The sequence below is a fragment of the Triticum dicoccoides genome, chromosome 5B (genome assembly GCF_002162155.2).
Source record: "Triticum dicoccoides isolate Atlit2015 ecotype Zavitan chromosome 5B, WEW_v2.0, whole genome shotgun sequence".
Lineage (NCBI taxonomy): Eukaryota > Viridiplantae > Streptophyta > Magnoliopsida > Poales > Poaceae > Triticum > Triticum dicoccoides.
In genome coordinates, this window is record NC_041389.1 from 59,069,510 (window position 1) to 59,083,393 (window position 13,884).

The 13,884-nt window shown below is 45.7% G+C and overlaps 1 pseudogene; it reads left to right on the plus strand.

The window, feature by feature from the left end:
• The first annotated feature begins 416 nt into the window (after positions 1–416).
• Positions 417–13,884, plus strand: part of LOC119309064 — a 35,570-nt pseudogene continuing 22,102 nt past the window's right edge.

Below are 13,884 nucleotides of genomic sequence, written 5' to 3' on the forward strand. Positions count from 1 at the left end.
TCGAAGTGAGAGAAGTGCTTACCGTCATTGATGGAGTCCGATGGTCTTATTCCTCTGCTCCGATCCGCCGCCGCCGGTGATGGAGTCCGGTGGTCTTCTTCCTCTGCTCCGATCCGCCGCCGCCGATGAGAGTTGGGAGAGTGGGGAAGAGTGGGGAGAGGGAGCGGTGAGCGGCGGTGAGGCTAATAACTGTTGGTGCTTCGGGAAGCAACGCGGCTTCTTGAGCGTGGCCGCGCGCGTGCAGCCGCGCCCGCCCACCTGCACCGCTCGGGCCTGGCCCTGAAGAAACTACCGATTTGTGGGTTCCCAGTGAGCCAGGCCCAAAGGTGCTTTAAGAAACGTGCGATGCAGGCTCAATAGTGTGTGCGGACTACCACACAGACCGAATTCTTCCCGCGCGGGCCTGATTGGACCTTATGCGGGCAACCAAGTACGCCCTAAAGCAACATAGTATGATCGACTATAAGCCCACTAAGGCCATCAGACGTGTTTTCAACCACCGCGCCATGACCAGTCCGGCCAAGGAGGGGAGCGGGGGGTTCATGATGGTGTCGTTGGCGGTGACGGCGGCGCCGGCCAACTCGAAGAGCAGGTACTGATCTACATCAAGGCTGGTGCGTACATGAAGAACGTGGAGGTGGGGAAGAGCCACAAGAACCTATGTTGATGGGCGACGGCATGGGCAAGACGGTGATCAAGGCCAGCCTCAACGTCGTCGACGGCTCCACACCACCTTCAGCTCCGCCACAGTCGGTAAGTACATTGCACCGAATGCTTGATTACTGCTTGCTAGTAGTACTAGAGTACAGTTCTAGACAAGATTAAATTAAAGCGGGTGGAAGTGTATTGAGCTTTGAGAGTTGCCTTGCTTGTCTAGTCCAAGGTGGCGCATGTGTATCGAAGAGGTAGCCGTAGCTAAATGCTGGGGTGCCGCTGTAGGAATTTACGCACACCAACTGCACCGCGGTCTTTTTCACTCTTCTGACTTACGAGGAAACTTTAGTACAAAATGAATTTCACACAAAACAATTTCACAATCTGACCCTTTTCAGAAACGCCAAAGGCCGTGGCGTTGCTGCACTATATGAAACGCCGAACTAGCTAGCGTTGCTGGCCTGATCGAGATGCTACGTGACAGAGCTAAAATGCCAAAGTTTGTTGTGTTGTTGGAAACGCCAAGGGGGTGGGCGTTGCTTCCCAAGCATGCAACGTCAAGGATGGTTGACATTTCACCTAGCTTTTCATATTTTTCATTTATTTATGAAGTGAAGCAACCCTAGCTAGTTTGACGTTTCAAAATAGAGAAGAAACGCCACGATTTATGTCGTTATTAAAAGGGTCAGATTGTGAAATAATTTTGTGTGAAGTTCATTTTATACTAAAGTTTTCTAAAAAGGTTAAAATAGTGAAACAAGCCCTGCACCGCACGTGGTCCGGTCCTGTATATATAGTTAGCTGGAAATATAATGGTACAGCGTCGAACGCATACACTGTTACGTGTGTGTCTATAATAGCGATCCGATCCACCAAATGGGCGCTTTTAAGAGTATCTCCAGCCACGCCCCCGACAAGACCCTCCAGGCGATTTTTCGGCCGCCGGCGCCAAAAAATCGGCCCAGTCGCGTCCCGAAGGGCCCAATTTTCGCCGGCTCGGGTCGAAATTAGCGTCGGCGGACCCAACCCGAACCAGCGCGCTGGGGGCGCTCGGGGACGCCGGGCGAATCATTTTTGGCGCGAAAGCGTCGTGGGCTAGCCGCGTCAGCGACTCGACTCTCTTCTCGCCGCTTCGTCGTCCTCATCGCCTCGTTTCCCGCGGCGAATCAATGACAAAGCTGCGCGCGCTGCCGCGCCGGTCAGCCTCCATTGATGCCTCACGGGCGGCGCAGTGAAGGCCGGGCGACGCGCGTTCCCTCGCCCGCCACGCCTCCCGCCACGCGTAACGCGCCGGCCAAGCCTACCATGCGGCGCCTCCGCCTATATAAGCCGACAACCAGCGCGCCGGAGGCACGCACAGATACTCCACCGCCGACGCACCCATTTCTCCCCCTCCTCCTCTTGCCGTCTCCAGTTCAGAAGAATGGCCGAGCGCTTCCCAGGCGACAGCGCAGCGGCGAATGACTTCGGGCGCCGCCATCTTCACGAGGACGAGGCTCGCCTCCTTTTTGAGGTTGAGTACCCGGCCCCGCCGGACATGCGGGTGCCCGGGTCGTGGAGGATCTCCGCCGGCGGCGTGCCGGTGCCACCACCATCCACCGGGGCGGCGCGGCGTGCGGAGATCGCACGTATCCGCGCGTCCCTGCCGCGGGCGGCGAGGGAAGGCCCGCGGTACACCCCCGACAGCCCGCTCTGGGTGCCCTACTTCCGCCGCCGCCACGCCGAGCAGCTTGAGGCGACGAACGGCGTCGTGCCCTCCGGCAGGCTCAATTCCGAGGGCCGGCGCGGTAAATAGAACTCTAACTACCCATGGATCAAGAACTCATCAGGCAGATAAATAGAACTCTAACTACCCATGGATCAAGAACTCAACCATACACGGATCTACACCATCCATGGATCGAACCGGGCTTTTCCCCTTTTCATTACTTTCATAACGGAAATACAATGTCTCGGGAACTGAAATTAGCAAGGCTAGGGAAAGAAGAAAGGCGAGTTCGGGGCAATAACAGGAAACCCACCATCTGCGCCTGTCATCAGGAATGACAGATCATGGGGCGAAAACCTGTTATCACCCAAAGCCGCCTACAGGAACTAGAGCAGTATCGCACATATTACAGATGCACATCACCAGGCCCAAGCCAAAGTATCATCAGATACCAAAAGAAACTAAACATCCCCCACATGCAAAATCCCAGCAGTACACCATAGCAGACGGTGTCGAGCACAAGCTGTCATCCATCTTCAGCTTCAGTCTCGCTCGTCCATGTTCGGAGCCGGAGGTCCACATAGCAACATCATCTGAGTTGTATTCTCTTTCAGCATCTCCGCGCCCTTCTTCACATCTCTTCCATCTCAGGTTTCTGGAGGCCTGCCCAATATATTAGAAAAGCACAAGCTGTGAACACGATCTCAAAAGGAGAGTTAATCCATTTGCATTCGAAAGTAGCCCTGTTCCGGGCTAGCCATATGGTCCAGCATATAGCTGCCAAGCCAACAGTATAAATTTTTTCAAAGCCAGGTAAGAAACTATACATCCAAGTATAGTACTGCCAGATGGGATTAGGACAACAATCAGTCCCAAGGAGAGCTCCTACAGTTCTCCAAATCACTCTAGATATAGGACATAAGAAAAGCAAGTGAGAGGTTGTTTCCAATTGATTACAGAAGGAGTAACAGGGGTTTCCAGGCCAAAATCTTTTTTTCATATTATCTCTAGTCAAGATGGCATTTTGCCCCACCTACCATAAGAAGATTTGAATTTTTAAGGGGAGCTTAGCATCCCAAATCCACTTGAAGCTCGACCCAGCAATATCATTTTCCAACCATCTATACATCGATCTGATTGTATATTTTCCCGAGTTATCAAGTTTCCAATAAATCTCATCAGGTAAATCATTTTGTTTAACAGATAATACCTCCTTTTTCATTTCATCCCATTGTTTCATCATTTCAGGGGACATCCTCCTCCTAAAGGAGGTAATATGATTCAACAAGTCGATTCTATCAACAGTACAGTTTTGCTCTACACAGATTTCAAACAATAATGGAAACTTTTCTCTAAATGGGATCCTTCCTTCCAATTCATCGAACCATAGTTTGGCCACATCTCCTTTATTCAGTTTGACCCTCCTGCCATTCATATATAAGTTTTCCACTTTCAAGAGGGATTTCCAGCATGGTGAATCATTGTTTTTTTCCTTTACCATGGCCATTGAGGTTTTCTTCAAGTATTTAGCTTTAACTATGTCCTGCCAGAGGCCTTTATTCTTATCTAGTTTCCACCACCATTTCACCAGCAAGCTGATATTTTGTTTTCTCGGGTCCTTGACCCCGAGGCCCCCTTTCTTTTTAGATCGACAAACGTGGTCCCACTTGACCATATGGTATCCTTTTTTCTTTCCTTTCATATGCCAAAAAAACTTCCTTCTCGGCTTGTCCCACCTCTCTAAAGTGGTCTTGTTCAGTAAAAACATGGACATGTAAAAGGTTGGTATATGTGACAGTACCGCATTCACTTTAATGAGTCTCCCTCCCATAGACAACACCTCACTAATCCAGTTTTCACCATGATCGATGAATTTGTCATCCCCAAAGCTCCAGTCGCTACATTTCAGCCCAGCATAGCTGACAGGCATGCCTAGGTATTTTATAGGGAAATCATCTATTTGGTAGTTGAACATATCAACATATTTATGCATAGTCTCATCGTCCGCACGGACAGAGAAGATCTCGCTCTTCAAGAAATTGATTTTCAATCCTGACATGACCTCAAAAAGATATAGTAGCAACTTAATATTCAGAGCATTTCTAAGATCATCCTCGAAACACAAAATTGTGTCATCCGCGTACTGAAGAATAGCTACTCCATTTGGTATTAGGTCAGAGGCCAGACCATTGAATAAACCATTTTGCTGAGCTTTAAGAAACATTTTTGTTAAACAATCAACAGCTAAATTGAAGAGAAAGGGCGAGAAACGATCCCCTTGGCGCACCCCCTTTGAACTTTGAAAGTAGGGGCCCACCTCATCATTCAGCTTCACACTAACTGTACCCCCCACTAGGATTTTCCTGACCCACTCAATCCATTGCGGATGAAACTCTATCATTATGTGGCAATCTAACAGGAAGTCCCAATTGACTTTGTCATATGCCTTTTCGAAATCAAGTTTCAACACAATCCCAGTTTTCTTCCTATTGTAAGTGTGATGCAGGATTTCATGCAGAGACATGATCCCATCCTTGATTTCATGCTTTTTAATAAAGGCATTCTATGTCTACTGAAAAGGGTATCAACAAAAGGTTCCAGCCTAATTGTCGGCACTTTGGTGATCAGTTTATAGATGCATCGAAGCAAGCATATTGGCCTGAATTGTTGAATTTTGTTTGCCCCCACAACCTTAGGTAGCAGAGTTATAATCCCATAATTCAAACGCTGCAAATCAAGTTTGTTATCATGAAACAAATCAAATAACAACATCACTTCACTTTTAACTACCCCCCAACAATGTTGGAAAAACTTAATAGGGATATTATCTGGACCTGGAGTTTTATTTGGTTTCATAGAGAATAAAGCATTCTTAATTTCTATTTCAGAGAAGGGTCTAGTAAGGATAAAGTTGTCAATGTCTGACATTTCTCATGTGATTCCCACATATTCTCCCTCATCTTACATAAGTTTCCAGCTGCCGACCCAAAAAGGTCTTTATAAAAGTTTGTGGCATGTTTCAATAGGTTATTGTCCCCTTCAATTATCTCGTCCCCACAACTAAGTGAAAATATAGTGTTTCTTCGCCTTCTCCCATTCACAATTCTGTGAAAATAGTCAGTGTTTCTGTCCCCTTTCAATAGCCAGTTTTCATGGGATTTTTGCATCCAAGCCACCTCCTCTTCCACTAACAAATTGTACAATTCTGCCAATATACCAACCTTCTTCTCATATAATTCAGGGGATAGCACATCCGTTTCTTCCATTTTTTCTAGGTGCTCTAAATCCTCTCTTAGTTCACTTCTCCTCTTTCTTGATTTACCGAAAAGATTCGCACCCCATCCTTTAAAGAACTTTTTGAATCTCTTCAATATAATGTTCAATATATAAATGGGGTTTTTAGAATTGACAGGTTTCATCCACACCTTAGCAACTAAGGTTATAAACTCCGGGTTTTTAAGCCAGTTAAGATCGAATCTAAAGTCTATCTTATGGACTGAATTAGGAATAAAGTCTTCAGTATTTAGGACCAAAGGGCTGTGATCTGAAATCTCTTTGACTAACTTTCTAACAAAGGTTAAAGGAAACTGCCTCTCCCAAGAACTGGATCAAGAACTCAACCACCAGGATTCAATAAACAGCAAAAACACTAGCAACTAAAAGGAGATGGATCGATCTAGTATAGGGCTCGTCGTGGATCGAATCAAAACGAAGACAGAAGATGGAACAAGCTAGGTCTAGCTTTGGTGTCGTACGGACAGCAAGAAGGCATGGGTTCACCGGCGACATCTAGCTTCTCCGGACCGGGCACACCGCCTCCGGCCGCCGTCTTGAGGAACGAGATGTGAACAAACTGGGGGGAGGGGGGCGACGTGGATGGGTATAGCGGGGAAAAGGGGGCGGTGTGGTAGGGGACGGTGAATTCTTTGGTCGACATGGAGGAGCGACGGCGGGAGGGGCGCCGTCTTCCTTTGTGCATGTTGTGCGCGGTCTCGCTTTGTGCCTGTGTCTGTGCTTCCACGAGGTAGGAGGCGAGGCTTCTGAATTGCATGGAAATGAGGGGATCGGAGGGGTGGGGGCAGCTATTCTCCCATGCATGGGAGGTCCGTTGCATGCATGCGTCGTTGGTTCTGCTGGAGATCCATGCATGCAAGTTAGCCTTCCTCGTATGGAAACGAGGGGATCGGAGGGGGGGGGGCTATTCTCCCATGCACGGGAGGTCCGTTGCATGCATGCGTCGTTGGTTCTGCTGGGGATCCGTGCATGCAAGCTAGCCTTCCTCGTATACGCATGGTATCTACCATTCGCATTTACCACGTTAGTTATCAATCCACTTTAGGGTCCTTCCACTACTAGAGAAAACCTTACTAGTGGCGCTGGTTTTTTACATACCAGTAGCGCGGGCACGCGCTACTGCTAGGGCGCTACACCTATTAATTAACAGTAGCGCGCTTCTAAACCAGCGCTGCAGCTAAGATACTTAGTAGTAGCGTCTGTTTGTCTACCAACGCTACTACTATCATCACGTAGTAGTGCGCCCTATTTTCTCCCCATGCTACAACTAGGCAAATAGAAATAATAATAAAAAGTGTTAGATGCAATATTCATGGAAATCAAGACAAGTCCAGTGCAAATAAACTAAGTTCACAGAACCATCTCACAAACATTAACGACTAAGTTCACAGAACCATCTCACAAACATTAATGACAATACCACATTTAATATAACCACACAATCTCACAAACCCATATATAGTAGTCAACAATGCATGGATAAATCATAGTTGATAAGTCTACTAGGCAGTCATACTAGCATATATATGGTTCAGCAGCCACACGCAAGCATATGTAGTTCTAGATTATATCGATGACGACCATCATCCTCAAGCCTAGGCGGTGGGTGTTCCTGATAGTAATTAGGATTGCCTGTCCAACATGAAGATTCTTGCTGACAAGGAAGCTCTTCCACCCAACCGTGTTGAAGTGTGTGCGACCGTCCGTGTCCACGCCATACGCACAAGTGGTGACGGAGCCCCTCACGGTAAGGCATATTCCAGCAGAGCCTTCTTCATCAGGCTTGATACCACAACTCTCAGATAGGCTCTTTGGCAATCTCTGAATAAGAAAAATATATCAATTAATAACTAGCCTCACACATTCTTCACTATCAAAAGTCAGTACTACATTTTTGCTAAGCATGAATTCTACTAATAAGTATATATGGATTCTACACTATTAACGGTTCTTTGGATTCTACATGAAGCATATATATCATCGGATTCACTAAGCATATAGATCATCGAATTTACTAAGCATATAAGATTCACTAAGCATATATATCATCGAACTCTACACTAAGTATAACAATAAAGCATATATATCATCGGATTCACTAAGCATATAGATCATCGGATTCACTAAGCATATAAGATTCACTAAGCATATATATCATCGGACTCTACACTAAGTATAACAATAAAACATATCATCAAATTACTCTAAAAACAAAATATATCATCGGATTCACTAAGCATATAAGATTCACTAAGCATATATATCATCAGAATCTGCACTAAGTATAACAATAAAGCATATCATCAAATTACTCTAAAAACTACAGTAAATCACTAGTAGAAAAAGGACCTAATATGAGACATATTAGTGCCGGTTTGATTTTGAGCCGGCAGTAATGTGTCCAATAGTGTCGGTTCCAACGGCTAGCCGGCCGTTCTCATTAGTACCGGTTCGTGGCGAACCTATAGTACCGGTTCGTGCCACGAACCGGTACTAAAGAGGGTGGTGGCAGGGTGTTGTCAGTCTGGGGCCCGTCCAGCACCTTTAGTACCGGTTCGTGGCACGAACCGGTACTAAAGGTCGACGTACATAAACCCTTCGTCCCCCCGAGCCACTCTGTTCTTCCCCTTTCCCCTCACTTCCTCTGTTCTTCCCCCTCTCCCCTCGAGCTCCTCACAAATTTTGCCCAAAATTTGTCAAGATTTGAAGGCCCCCATCCATTCAAATGATCACAAAGGTTAGCAACTTTGTCCTTTCAACTCTCATTGCTAGATTAGCTCTTGCAATGCTTTGTATAGAGATTAATTTGGGAGGAATAATTATATTTGCTAGTATTTGATTTATATGCAATTTGAGCACAAAAATAACACTTAGTTTGCATATGTAGGTGTGGTTTACTTAGTGCCTTCTAAATCTCCGTCGTAACCACCGTCGATCGCCCGCACTGTCCCGTCGCCGGCACCACCTTCTGGTGAGGCTCTTGTTCATGAATGTTTTACATTACCAAATTGATGTTTATGTGATTTGGATATATAGTTACTCATATAATTATCTTACCCGTACGTTGTTTGTTATACATAGTGCCATGGTTTTGATATCTGTCCCCGTCGGCCCTCGTCCCTGTTATGATTCGGATGTGGTATATTCTCTTTTAAAACTAGTTGTTGCATTTCGTGTTTATGACAAATTATGCCCATCAAGTTGACATAGATATTTTTATCTAGGAGGTATGTGAACCGGAAATTCCAACCGACCCTATTGTCGAGAGGTTAAATTTAGTTGAAAGAGAAAACGAGTATTTGAAAGAAAAATTGAAAAGAATTGAGGGGGAGAAGATGGAATTGGAGTTGCATGTTGCCGATGTCGTCGATGATCACAAGATCAAGATGGAGAAAATGAGGTTGAAGATTAGAAAGATTAGAAAATATGACATTGATAGTGTGGCTTGGTATCATTATGTTGTTGGATCAATTGTTACCTTAATTGCGATCTTCATCGCATTTGTTGTTGAATTTAAATTCTTTAGCTAGAGAGTTATTTGTATGTTGCATTTAATTAAGTGTTGTATATGAACTTTATGTATGAACTTGTATTAATTTGGTCTATTCGGTGTTGTGTAATGAAGATGAGCCGACAATGGATGTATGATGACAGATGCTCTCCCGAGTTCATTAATGGCGTGCATACTTTTCTGCTTGCCGCTGAGGCAAACAAGCGGGCGGATGGTTTTATGCCTTGTCCATGTGTTGGCTGTAAGAATGGTCACAGTTACTCTACGTCAAGAACCATTCACGTCCACCTATTTGAGTCTGGTTTCATGCCCCACTATAATGTTTGGACCAAGCACGGAGAAATAGGAGTTATGATGGAAGACAATGAAGAAGAAGAGGACGACGATGGCTATCCTGGCCATGGGTTCCCTGAATACGATGATACAACAATGGGGGAAGAAGCTGAGCTGGCAATGCAGAAAGAAGCTGAAGAAGAGGCATCAGATGAGCCCGCTGATGATCTAGGTCGGGCCATTGCCGATGCAAAGAGAAACTGCGCAAGTGATCTGGAGAGGACAAAGTTGCAACGCATGTTAGAGGATCACAAGAAATTGTTGTACCCGAATTGCGAAGCTGACAAAAAAAAGTTGGGCACCACACTTGAATTGCTGCAATGGAAGGCAGAGAATGGTGTATCTGACAAGGGATTTGGAAAGTTGCTGGTAATGATAAAGAATATGCTTCCAAAGGACAACGAATTGCCCGAGAGTACGTATGAAGCAAAGAAGGCTGTCTGCCCTCTAGGGTTAGAGGTGCAAAAGATACATGCATGCCCTAATGACTGCATCCTCTACCCCGGTGAGTACGAGGATTTGAATGCTTGCCCGGTATGCGGTGCATTGCGTTATAAGATCAGTCGCGATGACCCTGGTGATGTCGAGGGTGAGCGCCCCAGGAAGAAGATTCCTGCCAAGGTGATGTGGTATGCTCCTATAATACCACGGTTGAAATGTTTGTTCTAAAACAAAGAGCATGCTAAGGCGATGCGGTGGCACGCAGAAGACCGTAAGAAAGACGGAAAGTTGAGAGTACCCGCTGACGGTTCGCAGTGGAGAAAAATCGAGAGAAAGTACTGGGAGGAGTTTGCAGGTGACCCAAGGAACGTATGGTTTGGTCTTAGCGCAGATGGCATTAATCCTTTTGGGGAGCAGAGCAGCAACCATAGCACGTGGCCTGTGACTCTATGTTTATATAACCTTCCTCCTTGGTTGTGCATGAAGCGGAAGTTCATTATGATGCCAGTGCTCATCCAAGGCCCTAAGCAACCCGACAACGACATTGATGTGTACCTAAGGCCATTAGTTGAAGAACTCTTACAACTGTGGAATGGAACAGGTGTATGTGCAGGGGATGAGCACATGGGGGAAGAATTTGACCTAAAAGCGTTGCTGTTCGTGACCATCAATGATTGGCCTGCTCTCAGTAACCTTTTAGGACAGACAAACAAGGGATACCGCGGATGCATGCACTGTTTGGATGATACCGACAGTATATATTTGAATAGTTGTAAGAAGAATGTGTACCTGGGACATCGTCGATTTCTTCCGAGCAGGCATCCCGTAAGAAAGAAAGCCAAGCATTTCAAAGGTGAGGCGGATCACCGGACGAAGCCTCGCCACCGTACTGGTGCTGATGTACATGATATGGTCAAGGATTTGAAGGTAATCTTTGGAAAGGGTCCTGGCGGACAACCTGTTCCGAAGGACGCTGACGGACGCACACCCATGTGGAAGAAGAAATCTATATTTTGGGACCTGCCATATTGGAAAGACCTAGAGGTCCGCTCCGCAATCGACGTGATGCACGTGACGAAGAATCTTTGCGTGACCCTGCTTGGCTTTTTGGGCGTGTATGGGAAGACAAAAGATACACCAGAGGCACGGGAGGACCAGCAACGTATGCACAGAAAAGACGACATACATCAGGGTCAGGCCAGCTATGCTCTTACCAAAGAAGAGAAGGAAATCTTCTTCGAATGCCTGCTCAGCATGAAGGTACCATCTGGCTTCTCGTCGAATATAAAGGGAATAATAAATATGGCAGAGAAAAAGTTCCAGAACCTAAAGTCTCATGACTGCCACGTGATTATGACGCAACTCCTTCCGGTTGCATTGAGGGGGCTTCTACCGGAAAACGTTCGATTGGCCATTGTGAAGCTATGTGCATTCCTCAATGCAATCTCTCAGAAGGTAATCGATCCAGAAATCATACCAAGGTTACAGAATGATTTGGTGCAATGTCTTGTCAGTTTCGAGTTGGTGTTCCCACCATCCTTCTTCAACATCATGATGCACGTCCTAGTTCACCTTTGCGAAGAGATTAACGTTTTGGGTCCTGTATTTCTACACAATATGTTCCCCTTTGAAAGGTTCGTGGGAGTCTTGAAGAAATATGTTCATAACCGTGCTAGGTCAGAAGGAAGCATCTCGAAGGGCCATGAAAATGAGGAGGTCATTGAGTTTTGTATTGACTTTATTCCTGACCTTAAGCCGATTGGTGTTCCTGAATCGCGGCATAAGGGCAGACTGGAAGGAAAAGGCACGCTACAAGGGCATCAAATAATATGTATGGACGGGCATTCTCTCACTGAAGCACACTACACAGTTCTATAGAATTCCGCCTTGGTGCCTCCGTATATGGAGGAACACAAGAATTTTCTACAGTCCAAACACCCGGAGAAGTCTGACGACTGGATTACACGCAAACAAACGAGGACTTTCGCCGGTTGGTTGCAGAAACGTGCCCTGAATGATGGCGATATTCAAAATGACCTGTACTCGCCGTCCCAGTTACCATCTTCGAATATAATGACTTTCAAAGGGTACTAGATAAATGGGAATACATTTTACACGATCGCCCAAGACAAGAAGAGCACCAACCAAAACAGTGGTGTCCGCTTTGATGCAACAACCAACACGGGAAAGGAAACATATTATGGTTACATAGAGGACATATGGGAACTTAACTATGGATCAGGTGATTTGAAGGTCCCTTTGTTTCGGTGCAAATGGGTCAATATGACACGAGGCGGGGTAACGGAAGACCCGCAGTACAGAATGACAACAGTGGATCTCAACAATCTTGCGTATGCAGACGAACCATTCGTCCTAGCCAATGATGTGGCGCAGGTTTTTTATGTGAAAGACATGTCTACCAGGCCGAGAAAAAGAAAAGATAAGGAAGCGAATGGATCATACGACGAGCCAAAGCGCCACATAGTTCTTTCAGGAAAAAGAAACATCGTGGGAGTGGATGACAAGACAGACATGTCAGAAGATTATGAAAAGTTTGATGAAATTGCTCCATTCACAGTGAATATTGACCCAAGCATCCAGTTAAATGATGAAGATTTTCCCTGGCTACGGCGCAAAGGGACACACGAGAAGAAAAAGTTTCACACCCAAAGATCGGGATGTGATCGGCTTCACTATCATCACTTTCTTCTGTGTTTCACACCCAGGAGGGAATGTCTGTAATAGTTAGGGTAGTTAATTATGTGTTTTGGCATTTGAAACGCGAAGAAATTTTATGTGCAAACAAATTCTTTTTCATGCATTTACTGATTTTTTTCCCAGCTAAATGACCCTGAAATTGAAAAGCATTTGAAATAAACTCAGAAAAGGTTGAAAGTTGGCATGGTATCATAATTTCATACAAATAGCATGTGCAAAAAAGTAGAGAGGGTTACGACAAAAACTGGATACACTTCGTGTACAAAATGGACAATCTTTTTCGAAGTATAAGGGTTTCCGACGAAAACTGAAATGTTACAAAGGCATTTCATTTTTTAAATAACCTAAGCATTACCAAATTGAATATAATGATAAAACACACTAATATTAAACATAAGAAAAAAGAATCACTGAAAAATCTTTTTTCAAAGTTAAGTTATTCACAAACTAGTGATTCACACAAATTTCAAATAATTCAAAATTTAAACTATTCAAATTTGAAAACTACCGGCATTAACAGATCAAAGTTTGTAAATTTTTGTACCTAAAGCAAAAATATTCACAAAGAAACTCTAAATACAGCAAAAAACAACTCAAAAATAAATAAAACAAATAAAAAAGTAAAAAAATTAAGAAAATAAAAAAAGCCCGCCTACTGGGCCAAAGCGGCCTGCATACGACTAGAAACTCAACCTTTTGTTGGGCCAGGATGCAGGCCCGCAAAGGCCCGGTAGGCCCACATGGCAGCAATGAATTGGTAGGCTTAGTAGGCCTGCTTAGGAGAGGAGCTCGAGAGTGCTACCGCACTGGGGCTTATAAACCAGCGCGGTAGCCCTTCGACTAGCGAGGTGGGACTAAACTTGTGCACCGCCTTGAGCCAGCGCACACCTTTAGTACCGGGTCGTGGCTCCAACCGGTACTAAAGACCCCCCCTTTAGTACCGGTTGGAGCCACCACCCGGTACTAAAGGGGGTGCGCTTCCCGCTGCTTGGCCTGGCCAAAACAGACCTTTACTACTGGTTGGTGGCTCCAACCGGTACTAAAGGTCCATCATATATATACAACACTTGAAAAAAATTCAGTTTCCCACTGTTCTTCCCTCTGTTTGATCCCTCTGTCGCGTCGCCCTGCCCCGATCGTCGCTGCCCCCGCCCCCCATCGCCGACCCCGGCCGTCCCCGCCCCTCGTCGCCGCCCCCGTCGACGTCGCCGCCCCGGCCGTCCCC